Here is a 15,609-nt window from a genome sequence, read left to right as displayed (position 1 = left end):
CCTTCCTTCCTTCCTTTCCTTGTTTACTTTACATTATTGTTGTTACTATTTTACATAGCTCTCTTCCTTCCTGCAATTGGTACTGTCCCTCCCAGTAACTTTGGGGCAATCTCAGGTCCCTTCCAGGACACTGTCCCCACCGCCCCTTCAGTCCCAGGTCCCCCTCGGTCCAGCCCCTGGCCTGGCCTCCTGAGGTCACTCTTGGCCATGGGCCTGCCTTCTGGGAGTGCACAGTGACTTAGGGCAGAGTCGGGGCAGTCGGGAGGGTGGCTGCAGCTCGTCACGGAAGGTGGGGGTGGAGACCTGCACTGACACAGGCACAGCCAGCACCAGTGCTGCTTGGGTTCCTTGGGGGCTGGCAAAGCCGCCCGCTCCTGAGAGCGAGGGAAGCAGGGACGAGGACATGGCTGAGGAAGGGTGGGACACCCAACAGGTCTGGGGTGTGCTTGGGGTGAGGAAACGCACACTGGGAAACACGCACCTGCAGCAGGAGGCATTCGAGGGGCGTGGGGGGCAGGGACCACCGTGCGAGGGGTCTGACCAGAAGGCAGGGACTCGGCTCCGCTCGGGCTGTAGGAGTCAAGCTCACTGTGAGGGGCAATTAGCAAAGCGAATGTAAGCAGAGGGCTGAAGACTCTCACTCTGTCACCTGGACATTGGTTTCGAGCAACATTAGCCGAGAACACATGTAGTCCCTCCTGCCTTATGCACTAAGCCAAAGGAGACGTTCTCTTTGCAAAATTACAGGTGGTGGGGAGCATGCACAGAGTCCACGAACTACTTACAGGACAGCCCTGAAGGGGTGCGGGAGGTTGGGCTTGCTCCCCGTCACCCCACTGCCAGGACTCAGGGTCAGTTCACAACCACACCCACCCCAAGGCCTTGTCTTTCCCCACGGGCCTGGTCCCAATGTGCCGCCGACCCACACTTGCAGATTCATATCCTAACAGGGACTCCGGCACGGGCAGAGGCCAAAGACCCACAGGTTGGGGCGGGGGTGGCATGTCAGCTGCAGCGGCACACTTCTGGCTGCACATCTCCATGTCGCTTACTGGGCCCCTCCAGGCCCAGGATGGTGTGGTCTCTGGTCAGGGTCGCACAGCTGATGCTGCAGACACAGACTCTTCGCTGCTCTCAGACCTGAGACTCCATGGGGAGGAGAGGCAGACTCGCCGTCAACCTGTCCAGAGCCACCTGTGCTCCAGACAGTGCCCAGGGGGTGGGAGGGTCTCACAGAGCCTCCACTGCATCCAGCTCATCCCCTCCCCAGAGAAGGCCCCGTAGCCCCAGCAGGGATGTGCCCAGGAGCTCACACTGTGCCCCTGGCACAGCCCACCCTTGGCTCTTGCAGGCCAGATGACTCTAGTAGCCTGGACTTCGGGGACCCTTATCAGGGTGGCTTCCTTCCCTGCGGCTCCCAAGAGTTAGGAGACTGACTGGGCAACTGAGCAACCGATGCCAAGAAGGAGCAGGAGACGATGCCACCAGTCCACATGAGTGCTGATGGCAAAGGAGAGCAAGAACATGGTTCTCATCGTAAATATGAAGTTAAACAGGGCATGGTAGCACACATCTGTAGTCCCAACACTCAGGAGGCAGAGGCAGGCAGATCACCGTGAGTTTGAGGCCATCCTGGGTTACATACTGAGTTCAAGGCCAGCCTGAACTACCTTGCCTCAAAACAAAACATGAAATTATAGCCCAGATAATGCAATTCAGCCCAAGTGAACATACATTAAACACTTAGGACAGTGATGGGAATCTTTTAGATCTTTCATTTTTGGGGGGTTACCGGGAATCGAACCCAGGCCCTTGCACTCCACTGAGCTATATCACCGGCCCTAGATCTTTCCGTGATAACAGCCGGCTGTGGCACACTTGCCATAGGTTCACCACCACTGGCCCAGGATACAGCAAGTAAAGTCGAGCAGAGTAAGGCACCAGGGTCAGGGGGTGGCGCTGTTCTCGAGGGTGAGTCCCAGGAACATCTCCCTGAAAGGTAACTTTGGGTCAGAGCTGCATGAAGTGACAGTCAAGTCATGTAACACTAGGGCAAAGGTCCCAGGCAGGGAGGCAGGAGGTCCTGAAGTCAGAGGACGCCTGGCATATTGAAGAAACAAGAGGTCACCGGGGAGCTGGACCTGGGAATCAGGCGGTGTGGGCATGAGACAGCGGGCAGAGAGAGCACAGGGAAGATCCTGCAAAGCCTGGAAGGTCTTTCTGAGACCTGAGTTTTTTCTGTGTAAGACAGGAAGCCCTTAGAGGGTGGGTGTGTGGTGTGTGTGTGTGTGGGTGGGTGTGGGTGTGTGTGTGTGCTATCAGGGATTGAACCCAGGGCCTTTACACTGAGCTTCACCCTAGCTCTTCTTGTATTTTTTGAGACAAAGTTTCACTGAGTTTCCCAGGCTGGTCTTGTACCCAAGATCTTCCTGCCTCAGCCATAAGTAGCTGAGATTACAGATATATTCAAACATCCCATGAGCCATTAGAGGGTTTTGAGCAGAGACGTCCCATAATCTGATTTGGAAATTAATTTTGGTCACTAGTCACAGAGTAGACCAGAGAGGGAGGGCCAGGGCAGAACCTGGGAGAAGAGTTATGCGGCCCCTGCTCTCCTCTGACACAAAGATGTCTGCCTCAGGACCGCACCAGCCACATCCTCACACCCTATACGCCAGGGCCGGGATCTCCTCCCCATCCAGGCCAACAGCCCCATCGTGGGGTGAGGACTGGTTACTTTTCTCATTGCCGACTCCAGGGTTAAAGGAGGAAAGGTGTACTTAGCTCACAGTTTATAGAGATTTCAGTCCATAGTCGGCTGGCTCCAAGGCAGGGTGGCACGGCAGAGGGCATCACAGGGAAGAGCAGTTCATGGTGGGCAGAGGGCAGCAAGGCAGCAAAGTACGGAGCAGTGAGGAAGCAGCAAGCGCAAATGGCAGCAGCAGCCCTCTTTCTGCCCCTTATACTCTGTGCAGGCTACATGCCATTGCAGCAGGTAGCACTCACACCCAGAACTACACCAACCAATCAGTGGGCTGATCTAGTAATCACATACTCTAGATCCCAGCATCACACAATCCCCATATCACGCACACTAGGTCCAGCCACCTCTGAAAAGCCCCACCTACAAGTACATGAGGCTTTGTGTGAGGACATCTAGACACAAGCCATAGCAGAAAGCACACCTGAAAATCTCCTGCCCTCAAATGTACCCTCTAGTGGCTCCTCCCTTGGCCTGAACCCCTATTTCCTCTGATTTTCCTGTGGAGTAAGGCACTGAAGAGCCCCCCGCTGATGTGCAGCAGTGATTCATTAACTCCTACCGAAGCATACGAAGCTTGCCGTGTAAGAGTTGGCTGGGAGCTGAGAGGGGCTGTGACCAGGGGTCAGGGTGTCGGGCTGCGGCGGTCTCCTGGCAGTGCTTGTGGATGGCAAGAGTTCAGTTGCGGACAGGTCTGTTTCTCTGGATAGTCAGGCCATTTTCCTCTGCCTTCTTGTCATATAGGATGAGTGTCTGTCCCCAGCTTTGCCCTGATCTCCAAATGACAACTGGAGCCGTCAGCAGGCTCCACCCAGCGGCTGGACAGAAAGGCAGGGGAGAAGGGCTTGGGGCAACCTCGGCCAGGACAGCGCCTGAGACACTGCACTCAAGAACTCACTGGCCCACAATGGAGGCAGGTCCAGACCTCACTGGATAGAGGGGCATTTGGGGATATCTTCTGTCTTCTGCGCACAGATCTCAGGGTCACAAACCCAGCCAGTCTCAGTCAGTCTAAGGTTTTGGGATGAGCAAAGAGAGCTCAAAAGCCCAAGACAGGCATTGAAAACATTTATTATAAGTTCTAGATCTGTCCTCAGATTTGTAGCCCATGGGATCATCTTCTCTTTTTTGAGACAAGTTCTTGCTGAACTCACTATGCAGCCCAGGCTGGCCTCAAACTTGTGGAGACTCTCTTGCCCCAGCCTCCTGAGTGCTTGAACTACAGGTGTGCACCACCATGCCCAGCAAGGACCGTATTCTTAACTCAGCAGGTCTCAAGGTGGCCAGGGCCCCTTGGGGGTCCCCAAGACCCTCAGGGAATCCTGAGGTTCCCCTTCCCCTGGCCTCCAAGAGCACAGTGGGTTTCCCCGCAGCTCCATGACGTCACCGGGCAAGACTGGATGCAGTTGTTCTCACCTAATCCAGAGTAGAGAGAGATCTGCAGATCTCTCTCTATAAAATAATGCCGGCTTGGTCATGAAGTGCTCTGCTCTAAAAAGGCTAGCTATTTTTTCATAAAAACGCTGCATTGCTGTAAGATGCTATTTTTAAATGAAGTAGCGGCTATTTTTAAATTCTTCAGTGCTCTTTTCCATGTGGTACAAATCAATAGGTGAAGCCACATAAACTCAGGGGGGTCCTGAGTCACTGTGAGAGCGTGAAGCCGGAGAAAGCGCGAGGGAGGAGGGTTTGGTGGGGTCTGAGCGACGCCTGGCCCTGTACGAGGGGCCGAGGCCCGCGGCAGTTCCCCGCGGCACCACGCGAGGGCGCCATGGCCAGTTGCAGACACAAAACCTCTGCTGCGATTTATTCCTCCTGTCCGTGGTGCGGTGATCTGCTCACCTCCCTCGGGCTTCTCTGGCTCAATTCGCGTCCCCCTGTACGCGCGCTGCCTGCGTGTGGCGCTCCGTGGCGTTGTCTCGGGTCCCTCAGGTGGGGCTGGAGTCTGACACTGTGTCGGGGATGGTGCGGAGGCTTGGAGGGCGCTCTGGATGCTCGGATCGGCCGCAGAAGCCAGGGTGGGCAGCACGGCGACACTGCGGCGGGGTGTCACAGGCCTGCCTCGGTTTGTCTGTGTCCCGGCCCTGTGACTGGGCCTCGTCCTTGAGGGACGGAGGGCACGGGCGAGCCCCGCCGGCCCCTCGGTGCCTGGGTGGGCCTTGTGCCCCTTGGGGACGCCTGGGCCAGGGGCTCGGAGCATACTGGGGCGATGCTCACCGCTGGCCACGCTACTCCAGCCTCAGGACTGGGCGGGGTGGATGTCCCCACCCTTCCTCCTGCAAGGTTTCCAGCAGAGGAAGGGTGCAGCCTGATTCGAGCCTTAGAAAGATTTCTCTGGTGACTTTTGGAGTGGACTTTGCAGAGGACAGTAGGAGGCAACTAAGAGAAGCCAGGCCCCGAGAAGATGAAAGGCCAGAGAGCAGGCAGCTGAGAAAGCTCGGGCCGGGAGGAGGCACGGCCACCGGTCACGGTGGGCTGGAAAAACGCGGGACACTCTGGGCCAGGGAAAGAGCCCAGGTCCTTCAGAGCCGAGTCATTTTGTCTCCCCTTCAACCATTCGGGTGCAGGCTTTGTGACCAGCTGCCCCTGAGGGCTCCCTGGGCCTCGGGGGCTCCGGTGGGGTCTTCCTCGGGCAGCCAGGGTCCCCGACGTGGTGGACGGACACATTCGCTCCCCACACAGGGCTCCCTCGCTGTGGTGAGTGGTGCGGCCAGCGCAGGCGGAGGCACGCTCGGAGTACCGCCTGATCTCCCTTACAGCTCGTTTTCAACACAGCCACCTGGGTGGAGTCACGTGCTAGTAAAACCAGCAGGACCTTTGGAATTACCGCCCAACCCCCTCATTTTTTTGTTTAAAACTAATAATATTTTTATTTATGGAAAGCATGAAGTGTGGAAACTATGTGCCCAACTGCCATCTGATTATAGGTGGCAAGAAAATGATAGTTCTACCCTTTTAAAAACCAACGTCTGAATAGCTTTCAAAATAAATGAGAAAAACCCATTCAGAGTCTTAATTTATTTTCATATATTCTTTTTTTTTTTTTTTTTTTGGTACCAGGGATTGAACTCATGACCTTGCACTTGCCAGGCAGCACTTATGCCACTGAGCTATATCCCAGCCCCTATTCTCTTTCTAGTAATCTTGTAGCCTCTGCTTTTTGTAAGTTCTTAAAAATAATTTTTTATTAGCACATGTTTGCAGTCCATAATGTTTACTCTCATCTTAGGGGTAAGAGGTGTGTGTAGCACATGTTAATTCTTTCCCTTCCCCTCCTGTCCTTCCTCCTCCCCTCATCTCTTGGTCCCCTTCCCATCTGGAAAAGACCCCTCTCCCTATTTCCTTTTATCTACCTTTTATTTATCCTTTGGGCTTCTTATATAAGAGAAGCCCTGTGATATTTAAGCTTGGGTGTCTGATTTATTTCACTTACTATTGTAGTGTCAAGGTCCATCCATTTTTCAATGAATGACTCCAATTTATGGCAGAGTAGCACTCCACGGCGTATCAACACCACATTTTCTTTATCCTTTCATGTGTCAGTGGACATAGAGTGGTACCTTGATTCACAAACTTAATGCTTTCCATGATTCTGGTTGCAAACCAAATTGGACGAGAACAGAATTAAATTCAGTGGATAGGTTTAATGTTGACCTTATGGGGAAATTTGATTAGATTCTTACCCAATTTGGTTTGTGACCAGAATCATGGACAGAATTAAGTTTGTGAACTGAGACCACTACATAGGCCCTCAAGATTTAGCCATGATGAGTTGTGCTGCTATAAACATGTGCATGCATGTATCATTGTAATATGTCTTTAACTCTTTGAGGGAGATACCTAGAAAGCGAATAGCTTGGTCAAATGGAATTACTAGTTTTAGTTTTTTGAGGAATTTCCATACTGACTTGTACAGTGGTTGTACCAGTGTACACTCCCACCCAACAAGGTAGACGTGTTCCGCTTTCCCTCTCACGGCCTCACCAACCTTATTGGTATTTCTTACGGTCGCCGTTCTTTTGGAGTATGACACTAGTCTCTTTTTTCCTAGTTCACAAGAACACAAACTACCAGTTTGCTGACTTTAATGTGCAATAATCAAGAGAGAAGACATTGCATCTGCAATTAATAAATAAAAGGGAAATCACATCAGTCATCAAGGGCTCCAGAACGAACAGACGATAGTCTCCCTGTTTATTATCGTTAATTCCTAGGTGTAACTCAACAATTTAATCAGATCTTCAATTCAAAGAATGGTAGTTGAAGCTTCTGCTGCCAATTTTAAGCTCTTGACTTTAACTACAATTGGTTCAAACACCCCTGGTTCTCTGTGGTCTCTTGGCTCACCAGCGATCAAGCCAAGATGAATCCGCTTTAGATTTTTACATTCTGGGTTACCAGCAGCCTCATTATGAAAAGCAACCAGACCTGTGGAGCCTCCTCCGCAACCAGTGTGTTAGGAATGACAGGAGGCCTCGTGCAAGAGGAAGCTGTTTTCAAGGAATATGGAGACGGCTGCTTCCATAGCACCCCCATCTGAGCCATGGATTTTGGCAAAACTCCACCACACAAGCAAAGGCATCACCTGAAGAGAGCTCCGTGCGTCACACATGAAATCGTTGGCCCCACACAAGATGACGGGTACAGATGTACGAGCCTTAGCATTTGTGATTAAGATCAGCTCATGGTCAGAAACTGTCCTGTGCCACCGCTTCTGCTGCTCCCAATATCGCAGCTTCAAAACTTGCTTCACTTTCCAAACTGGCCAAGGCTGACAGAACAGTTGCTCCAGAAGCTTTACCAATGTGACTAAAGTCCCTTTTTTTCAACTTCCATAGCACCCACCTTCCAGATACTTCACGCACGCGTCATCAGTTCCACCACGGTTAGAATAACACTGGCACCAGTTGCCAGCACCTTCTGAATTCTCTCCTTGGTGATATCTGCTTCTTTGTCTAATCTGGTCATTTTTCAGGGTCTGTAATTACCACCTGTACACCAGAAAACCAAGCCTCAGTTTTGTTTTCTGTAGGCTGAAGTCAAGGCAAGCAATTCTTGCCATAACCATTCTCTTAGGCGTGGCCTCAGATGCCATCTCACAGGTCGGTGCATAGCCACCGCGCAGCGTGATCGCTGTCTGACCCCTCCCTTGGACTTTCGGAGTATTAACAGAACTGACTGGGTAACAAGGCTGGCCTCTTGACTGTGTTTCAGAGCAAGTACAGCAGTAAGGTATAATCTCAGTGTTGTTCTAATTTGCGTTTCTCTGATGGCCGGAGACGGTGAGCATTTTCTCACTGGTGAGTGAGTGTTGGCCATTTGTACTACTACTCTGAAATCTGTCTATTTAGTTCAGTTGTGCATCTTTGATTGGACTCTTTCTTTCTTGGGTCTCATTTTTGAGTGCTTCGTAAATTCTAGATATTAATCCTCTGTCAGAGGAGTAGCTAGCAAAGCATTTTTTCTATTTTGTGAGTTGTCTCTTCATTCTGCTGACTTCCTCCTTCACTGTGCTGAAGCTTTCTAACGTGATATGATCCCATTTGTTGATTTTTCACACTATTTCTTGTACAAGTGGGGTTCTGTGGAGAAAGCTTTTGCCTGTGCCTGTTGTTTACCCAGTGTATCTTCCAACAGATTATTTATGCTTTAATATCTATGATCCACTTTGGTTTTATTTTGGTGCATGGTGAGAGACGCTGGTCTAGATTGAATCTTCTGCATGTATGTGGCCAGTTTTTCCAGCAGCATTTGTTAAAGAGGTGATCTTTCCTTTGCCAAATATTTTTGGCCCCTATGTTAAGATCAGATGGTTTACTGTGCCTCAAGCCTCTCAATTTAAAGATGGGGAAGTTGAATCCACATGCCATCATTTGAATGTTCTCTCCAAAATTCATGTTCAAATGTCACCCTAGGTATTTTATCAGTGCATATTAATTTTATGGAATGTTGGTTTTTTTATGGCATTTTCACACCTATACATCATGTATTTTGATCACACTCATTCTCACCCTTATACCCCCACCTCTTCTTCATGTCTCAGGGTCCCTCTTCTTCGCACATGTCTTTTTTTCTACATGCCGCATACCAGGGCAGATGTGTGATGTCTGTCTTTCTGAGTCTGGCTTATTTTGGTAAACGTGAAGTTTTCCAGTTCTGTCCATTTTCCTGAAAGTGACTTGACTGCATCTTCCTTATGGCCAAATACTATTCCACCATATGTTTATTCCACATTTTCATCCATTGGTGGAACTTAGGTTGATTCTCATGCTGAAATTTAATTGCCATCCTACTAGTATCAAGAAGTGGGATTTTAAAGAGGTGATAACATCATTAGGGCTCAGTCCTTATAAGTGGATTAACGTCTTTGTCACAGGAGTGGGTTAGTTATGTAGTGGGGGGATTTCTGATTTTAAAAAAAGAAGCACACAGCCAATTTTTTCTCTCTGTGTCTCGTACTTGCCTGCCCTTCTGCCAGATGCCAGCCCCGTGCTCTTGAACTTTTCAGTCTCTACAACTGTGAGAAAGAGTTCCATTTTCTTCTAAATTATTTAGTACTGGGTACTTGTTATGGCAGCTGGAGATGGACTGAGATACTTGGTAATCCAACTCGATGAGTACTGAGCACCTGGCAAGTAGATCAAGGAGAGAAGAACACCAGGGACGGGCAGTGGTGTGATCCATAGCTGTTGAGGACGTCTCTGATGAGATGAGAATTCTGGGCTCCCAGCCCCTTGTTGAGCTGCAGACCTCAGCCTGCATTGAGAACAAGTCCCAGGATCACCTTCCGCAGTAAGTTTGCACTTGGCTCTGACTCCAGGTAGCCTTAGCCTGATGCCTTTGCTCACTATCCACCCCCCGCCCATTCCCCTTGTTATATTCTAGAACCACAAGATCTGGTTATATTCTAAGAGAAGTGCTATTTCAGAGGGAGGAAAAAATACCTGCTGTCAGAGGGAATCATTAACGCAATATTTTAAGAAAACTTCCTCACCCCAGGATAAAGTTTCCACTTTGACCGTGCCTGTTCAGGCACAGTGGGTAAAGAACCCCAGCAAGGTCCGTCAGTGTGAAATTTCACAGCACTGGGAGTAAAAAGATTTTAAAGCTCCCAGAGGGAGAGAATATTGTCACATACAATCCCGTCGCATACAAAGAAAGCAGAACTCGAATGAGGTTTATATTTCTCAATAGCAATGCTTTTAAAGGCAATAGAACAGATTTTCAAAATTCTAAAAGAAAATTATTTCCAACCTAGAATTCTGTACCCAGCCAAATTATTAATCACTTATAAATATAAAGCCTTTTCCCAGATATTCAACTGTCAGAAAACTGGTCTGTAATGCATTTTTTCTCAGGAAGATTCCTAAAGATTCCCTGCATCAAAATATGGGGAACAAGAAAGAGAAAGGCCAGGCAGCTGTGACCCCAGAGGGAGAGTAGGGTGCTCACTGGGATGTCAGGGACAGGACAAGGGGAAATTAGTGGGCTATCACAGGCTTTGGAACACCTTTTAAAAAGAGATATATGCTTGATAGAACTGTGGACTTGAATTAGTGGTAAGTACTTAGAAACCTAAACAAAATAAGCAACAAGACAAAAAAATCAACAAAGTGATGATGAACTTCAGGAAATACATAAAAATAAACACACAAGAAAAACTTACTCTAGTAGATTATCTAATTCAGCTGTGAATGTCATTGACGATAATAATAAAGACAAAATATTGATGTAATTAAAATTATAATGTAACTATATTTGAAGGTAAAATATATATGTTCATGTATAGTGGAAAGGGAATTCTCACCTTCTATGGTATCAATTGAATACATGACATTAAAACTGGGAAGATCAAATTGTAACCTAAGCACGCTATTTGATGCTAATAAACGGAAGCTAATGCACTCATGTCAGAGGCTACAGCAACACACAACCTTGACTGTGTGGGTTCCTGCTGATTTCCTCCTGCCCCTCAGTACCACATGCTCCCTCTAAAATGCCCCCATTCACCAGGGCTCCTACAACTGCCCTGGCTACTCCACCCCCAGCCTACAGACCCAAAAACATTTGGTACAGGGGTCAGATTTCCTGGGTTGGGGGGAGGGCTCAATGATTGCGATATCATTGTGTGCTGATCCATGTTCTCTCCTCCGCAGCCTGGGCAGCCAGCCAGCCCTGAGGCAGGTCCACCAGAGAGACTTATGCTAAGCTGGCCTGCTGCGCTAATAAACTCCAGCTCACCAGAGAGATGGTGTCGGTGTCCTGCAGGGGGCGCCTTTGAAAGGGGCACGGAAGAGAAAGGTTCTCCTCCAACTTGGAGGAGGATGGATGTAAACAAAAGGCCACCTTAGCCCCCTGGGCCTGAAGCCAGGGACTTGTGCCCAGCCCATCTCCAGAACAATTTATACAAAAGCATAGGCACTCGACCCTGGGGTGGCCCGGCCAGACCAAACCTGGGCGCCTAGAGGACTTGAGGGCCAAGGGCAGGAAGGAAGTGGCTCCAGGCATTGGGCTCGCTAAGTCATCTCTCAAGGCCAGGAAGGCGTCCTGGACTCTGCCAAGAGACTAGAAGGCGAGCAGAGAAGGTCGGGAGCCCTGGTGCCTGCCTCTGTGCACCCTACCCTGAGAGCTTCTCGGGTGTGCTCTGTGCTGCCTTTAACCAGAATGGGAGCTCGGGAGCAGGGAAGGCCAATCTACTCCTTCTGCAGAGCTCAGGGAGAAGGAGGGAGCCAGGGCCCAGCTGGGTCGGTGGCTGGGGCTGGTGGGGGACACAGGAGCTCTGGGAAAGCATTTCAATCTGGGGCAAAGTATATCCTGGGGGGGAGGCGCAAATGTGAATGACAGGAATCCTCCGTGACCACCAGCCATTTCTACTCCCTTGCCCAGCGCCCTGCTGTCCTCACTGGTTGCAATTCTCCCGTAGGATTCAGTGGAATGGGGGCTTTCCCAAAGCTCAGAGAGGCACTGGCTCTGGCTTTAGGGCCACATGGCAAAGCTTACGACTTCTGCGACAGTGAGGCTCGGAGGGTCCCATGTGGCTCCTCAAAGGGAGCGAGGTCATGGTCATGCGGGGTCCTGGAGTGATGGCATGTTTGCCAGCAATAGCAGCAGCGTCTGATGGCCTGGACATTGGGGAATTCCACAGGACAGTCAGGCGGGCTGAGGAGATGGGGTGGGAGGGTTGCAGGGGAGCGGGCTGGGAAATAAGCTGATTAGAACAGATATTTTTAAAATCCAGGAAGCTATCCAGAAGAAAACAGAAATCACAATAACTTTGGCATTTGACCTTCAAGCCTCAAAAGCCTGATGCCAAGGGACATTAGACCCAGAGGGTCATTTGAAGATGTCTCCTGGATTGTTGTGTTGAGTCTTCGGCCAAGCTGGGGGCTTTTCTGGATGGGGAGCCAGCCGCTCCCTCCCTGGCTGCAGCTAGGAGGGCCACATATGATTTATGTGAAAGTTTCTGCCTCCTCTGTAGCCCAGACCCAGGAACTCCATTTTCTCCCCAGATCCAGAGCTTTGACTGAGTCCTGGGCCTTGGACCCACCTCGCCCCCCACAGCTCTGGAAAACCATTCTGTGATGCATTCTCTTTGAGAACACTTCTAGAGAATCTTCTCTGCTCCATCCTTGCCCTCAGGAAAGACAAAGGCAAGTCAGTGAATAAAAAGACAAAACGAGTAATAAAGTCACTGTTGTCCCTCCTGCTCCAAACCAGCCTCCTTTGGCCTCATGGTCATAGCTGCTGGCCAGAGGTCTGTGTCCAGCTCTTTCCATTCAGGGCTCTTAGTTTGTTCTTTCTGTTGCAACTTCCCTTTTGTTGGCTCTGCTCTTACCTTAAAAATCCCAGCAGATGACATAAAGAGACATAATGTGGGGTGGAGTCAGCTGAAGCTTCCAGGGTCTGACTCTGTCAGGTCTTCAGATGGGCCGTGGCAGAGGAAGGATAGTTTAGGCTCAGAAGACAGCACAAGCGGGGCACAGCATCGCTACCAATTTGTGACATAGGGATGGTGTAGAGCCACCCAATCCTATAGAGAAATAGCATAACTTTTAACCTGTTAGATGTCCAATATGTCAAGCTCATGTTCCCCAAAATTGAAGAATGAATTCTAAGGAACAACAGAGGTTAAGAATAGGAAGTATTTATTGAGGGAGAAGTATAGCTCCTGAGAGGCAGGAGGGGTTCCCAGTGGATTGTCAATGAGTGTACTTTCTGGAGGGAGTTTTATAGACCAAAATCGCAAGGTGGGTACAAAATCACTAGGTGGATACACCCTGGGACAAAGCTATGATCAACCAATAAGTTTACAAGTGTAGCCACTTAGGTAATGATCCAGTAGGGGAGCAACTCATGTAGCAAGTGTCCACAGAAAGAACAACCAACTCTTCAGGAAGGGATGAGTCCAGTGATCTTGGTCACCTACCTAGGTGGTTGAGGTCAATCCAGCCTTTATGGGGCCAAGCATTACCCTGTTATGGTTGATACAATGTGTCAACTTGGGGAGTCTAGAGGTTTGGCTAAGTGACTCAGCAGGAAGCCAGGGTGCTTACTCTGTATACATCCTGAGCCTGTGGAAGAGGAGGGCATGGAGATTATGTGAGAGCTACATGCCCCTTAGGTGGGGGTAGCCTGTTTACAAAGTAAGGCAGGGAAAAAAGCTGCTTGCTGCCATTCCTCCGGTTTGCTCTGGCTGTTTGTTGTTCGGCTGCCATTTCCCCCTTTGCTCTTGTTGCTTTGCTACCTTCTGCCTCTGAGCCAGCCAAGTATGGACTGAAACCTCCACAAACTGTAAGCTAAATAAACCTTTCCTTCCTTCATTTTGGGCGTTGGGTATTTTGTCTCAGCAAGGAGAGAAAAGTAACCAAGACATACCCCTTATCCCTGGGGGAAGCATGCAGGCCCAGTCATTCCACCTTTTTCTAGCCTCTAGCAGATGTGTCTCTGGCCATAGTTGTAACGTGTTTTTACCTTTTGCACTGACTCTCTGGAGGGCCCAGCCCTGTCTGACTGTCTATACATTTTGTACGTAACTTAGCTGTCTATAATATCAGCACGTAGAAAAGTCATGTGCATGGACACATCACACGCCTGCCTGTCGATCACCAGGTTGGGTCTGAGGACCCCCAAGGCCGAAACAAGGAACCTAACCCACCTTTCAAAAATAATTCTGCAGGGTCACTGACAATTGTCATGGAAAAAAAAAAAGTAGAAGAGACATGAGAAGGATTTATTAGAGGCAGATATAGGACATGCTTTAGGACAGAGTGTAGGTGCTCAGAGAAATGAGACACACTACAGTTGGGAACTGGGGATCTTTGTTTTGGGTGGTGGAAATCTGTAAAATTTGATAATCTATAGTCTTACTCTTCCCTAGTGGGTGGGAGAGGATGGCACACCCATGGTAAGACAGTGGTCCACTCATGGGTGAAAGAGGACCATTTGAAGTAAAAAGGGAAGGGGCAGACCCATTTGTAGGTGAAGAGAATTGCCCAGATTTACTTTGTTTTGGGTGAAGAGAGAGAGAAAAATATAAGCTGGGATTGTGTTCTGACCCTGTAGTTTTTTTTGTAAAGTCCAATTTTTAAAATGGTGATGTGCTTGTCTCCTTTCTACTTAGTTTTTATTTCTTCTGTCCTACGGAGACAGGAAGGTAGGGTATGGCTAAAACTGGCTGGGAAAGGAGGTGTGACAAGATCCCAGACAACTGCACAGAGCTGTCCCCAAAGCCCTGTGTGAGGACTTCCTGAAAGAACTCAAGCAGGTTTGCGGGAGGGTGGCCTAGACCTGACATCAGTCTGAGAGGGGTGGCGACACAAAATTATTATAGACAGCTAAGTTAGGGAGAAATATTCTAGGCAGTCAGACAGGGTGAGGCCCTCTCGGGAGTCAGTGCAGAGGATAACACATTACAACTGTGGCTGGAGGCACATCTGTCCAAGGCCAGGCCTCAAGATAAAGGTGGAATGAGCAGGCGTACTTCCCTTCCCAAGGGATAAGCAATAGATTGAAGATTACACTCTGACTGGCATCATCTGGTCCAATAGAGACTAGCTAGACATCAGTCCCCCAAGTGGGTGACCAGGACCTCTGACACATCCCTTCCAGGAAAACTCTTGCTCTTGCCATGCACACATGCTCAGTGACCTGCTGTCCCACTGGGTCAATAATACCTAAGCGGCTGTACTTGTAATTTTATTGGTGATCAGAGTTTGGACCCACGGAGTGAGTACCCACCTCGTGATTTTGCTCTATGAAACTTCCTCTGAGACGTGGGCTCCTTAGCAACCCTCTTTGGGTCCCTTCCTGTCTCTCAGGGGCTACCTCTCTCAAATTTTTCCTACTCTTAACCTCCATCGTTCCTTAGAATTCATTTTTTGATTTTGGGGAACATGAATTTGACACAGGTGACATCTTGCAGGTTGGGAGTTACATTTATTTCCCCTGTATCAAAGGACAGTGCACACAGTTTTTGTGTTCTTTTCCATGGATCCCCGCACACTGTAGCATGGATTTCTTCTCCCACTTTTACTTGAACCAAACTCGCTCTGCAGAGCCTGTGTTATCCCTACCTCTAATAAAACTTTCTACTGTTTGTGCTTGTTTTCACCAATTCTTTGCTCAGGACAGAAAGATCCTAGAAACCATCTTGGAGACTCCAGCACCCCAAAGCCCGGTAATGCTGCCTCATGTCCACACTCCGCACAGAAGTTTGACCTCACGCTAAACCCTAAGAACTTTAATATTTGCCCACTGCTTAACAGAGGCTTCAATTGGCTTTGGGGCAGATCCATCTCTCTCTCCTTCCTCTCCTCTTCTTTCCTCTTCTCTCCTCTCCCATCACTCCC

General features: G+C 49.4%; 1 pseudogene; it reads right to left on the bottom strand.

The window, feature by feature from the left end:
* Positions 1-6,830: 6,830 nt before the first annotated feature.
* LOC106150266 overlaps positions 6,831-15,609 on the bottom strand; it is a 30,573-nt pseudogene continuing 21,794 nt past the window's right edge.

Source organism: Chinchilla lanigera, unplaced genomic scaffold (genome assembly GCF_000276665.1).
Source record: "Chinchilla lanigera isolate Chin_1 unplaced genomic scaffold, ChiLan1.0 scaffold00068, whole genome shotgun sequence".
In the NCBI taxonomy this organism is placed as follows: domain Eukaryota; kingdom Metazoa; phylum Chordata; class Mammalia; order Rodentia; family Chinchillidae; genus Chinchilla; species Chinchilla lanigera.
Note: the sequence above shows the minus strand (reverse complement) of the source record. Positions and strands in the feature narration are given on the sequence as shown.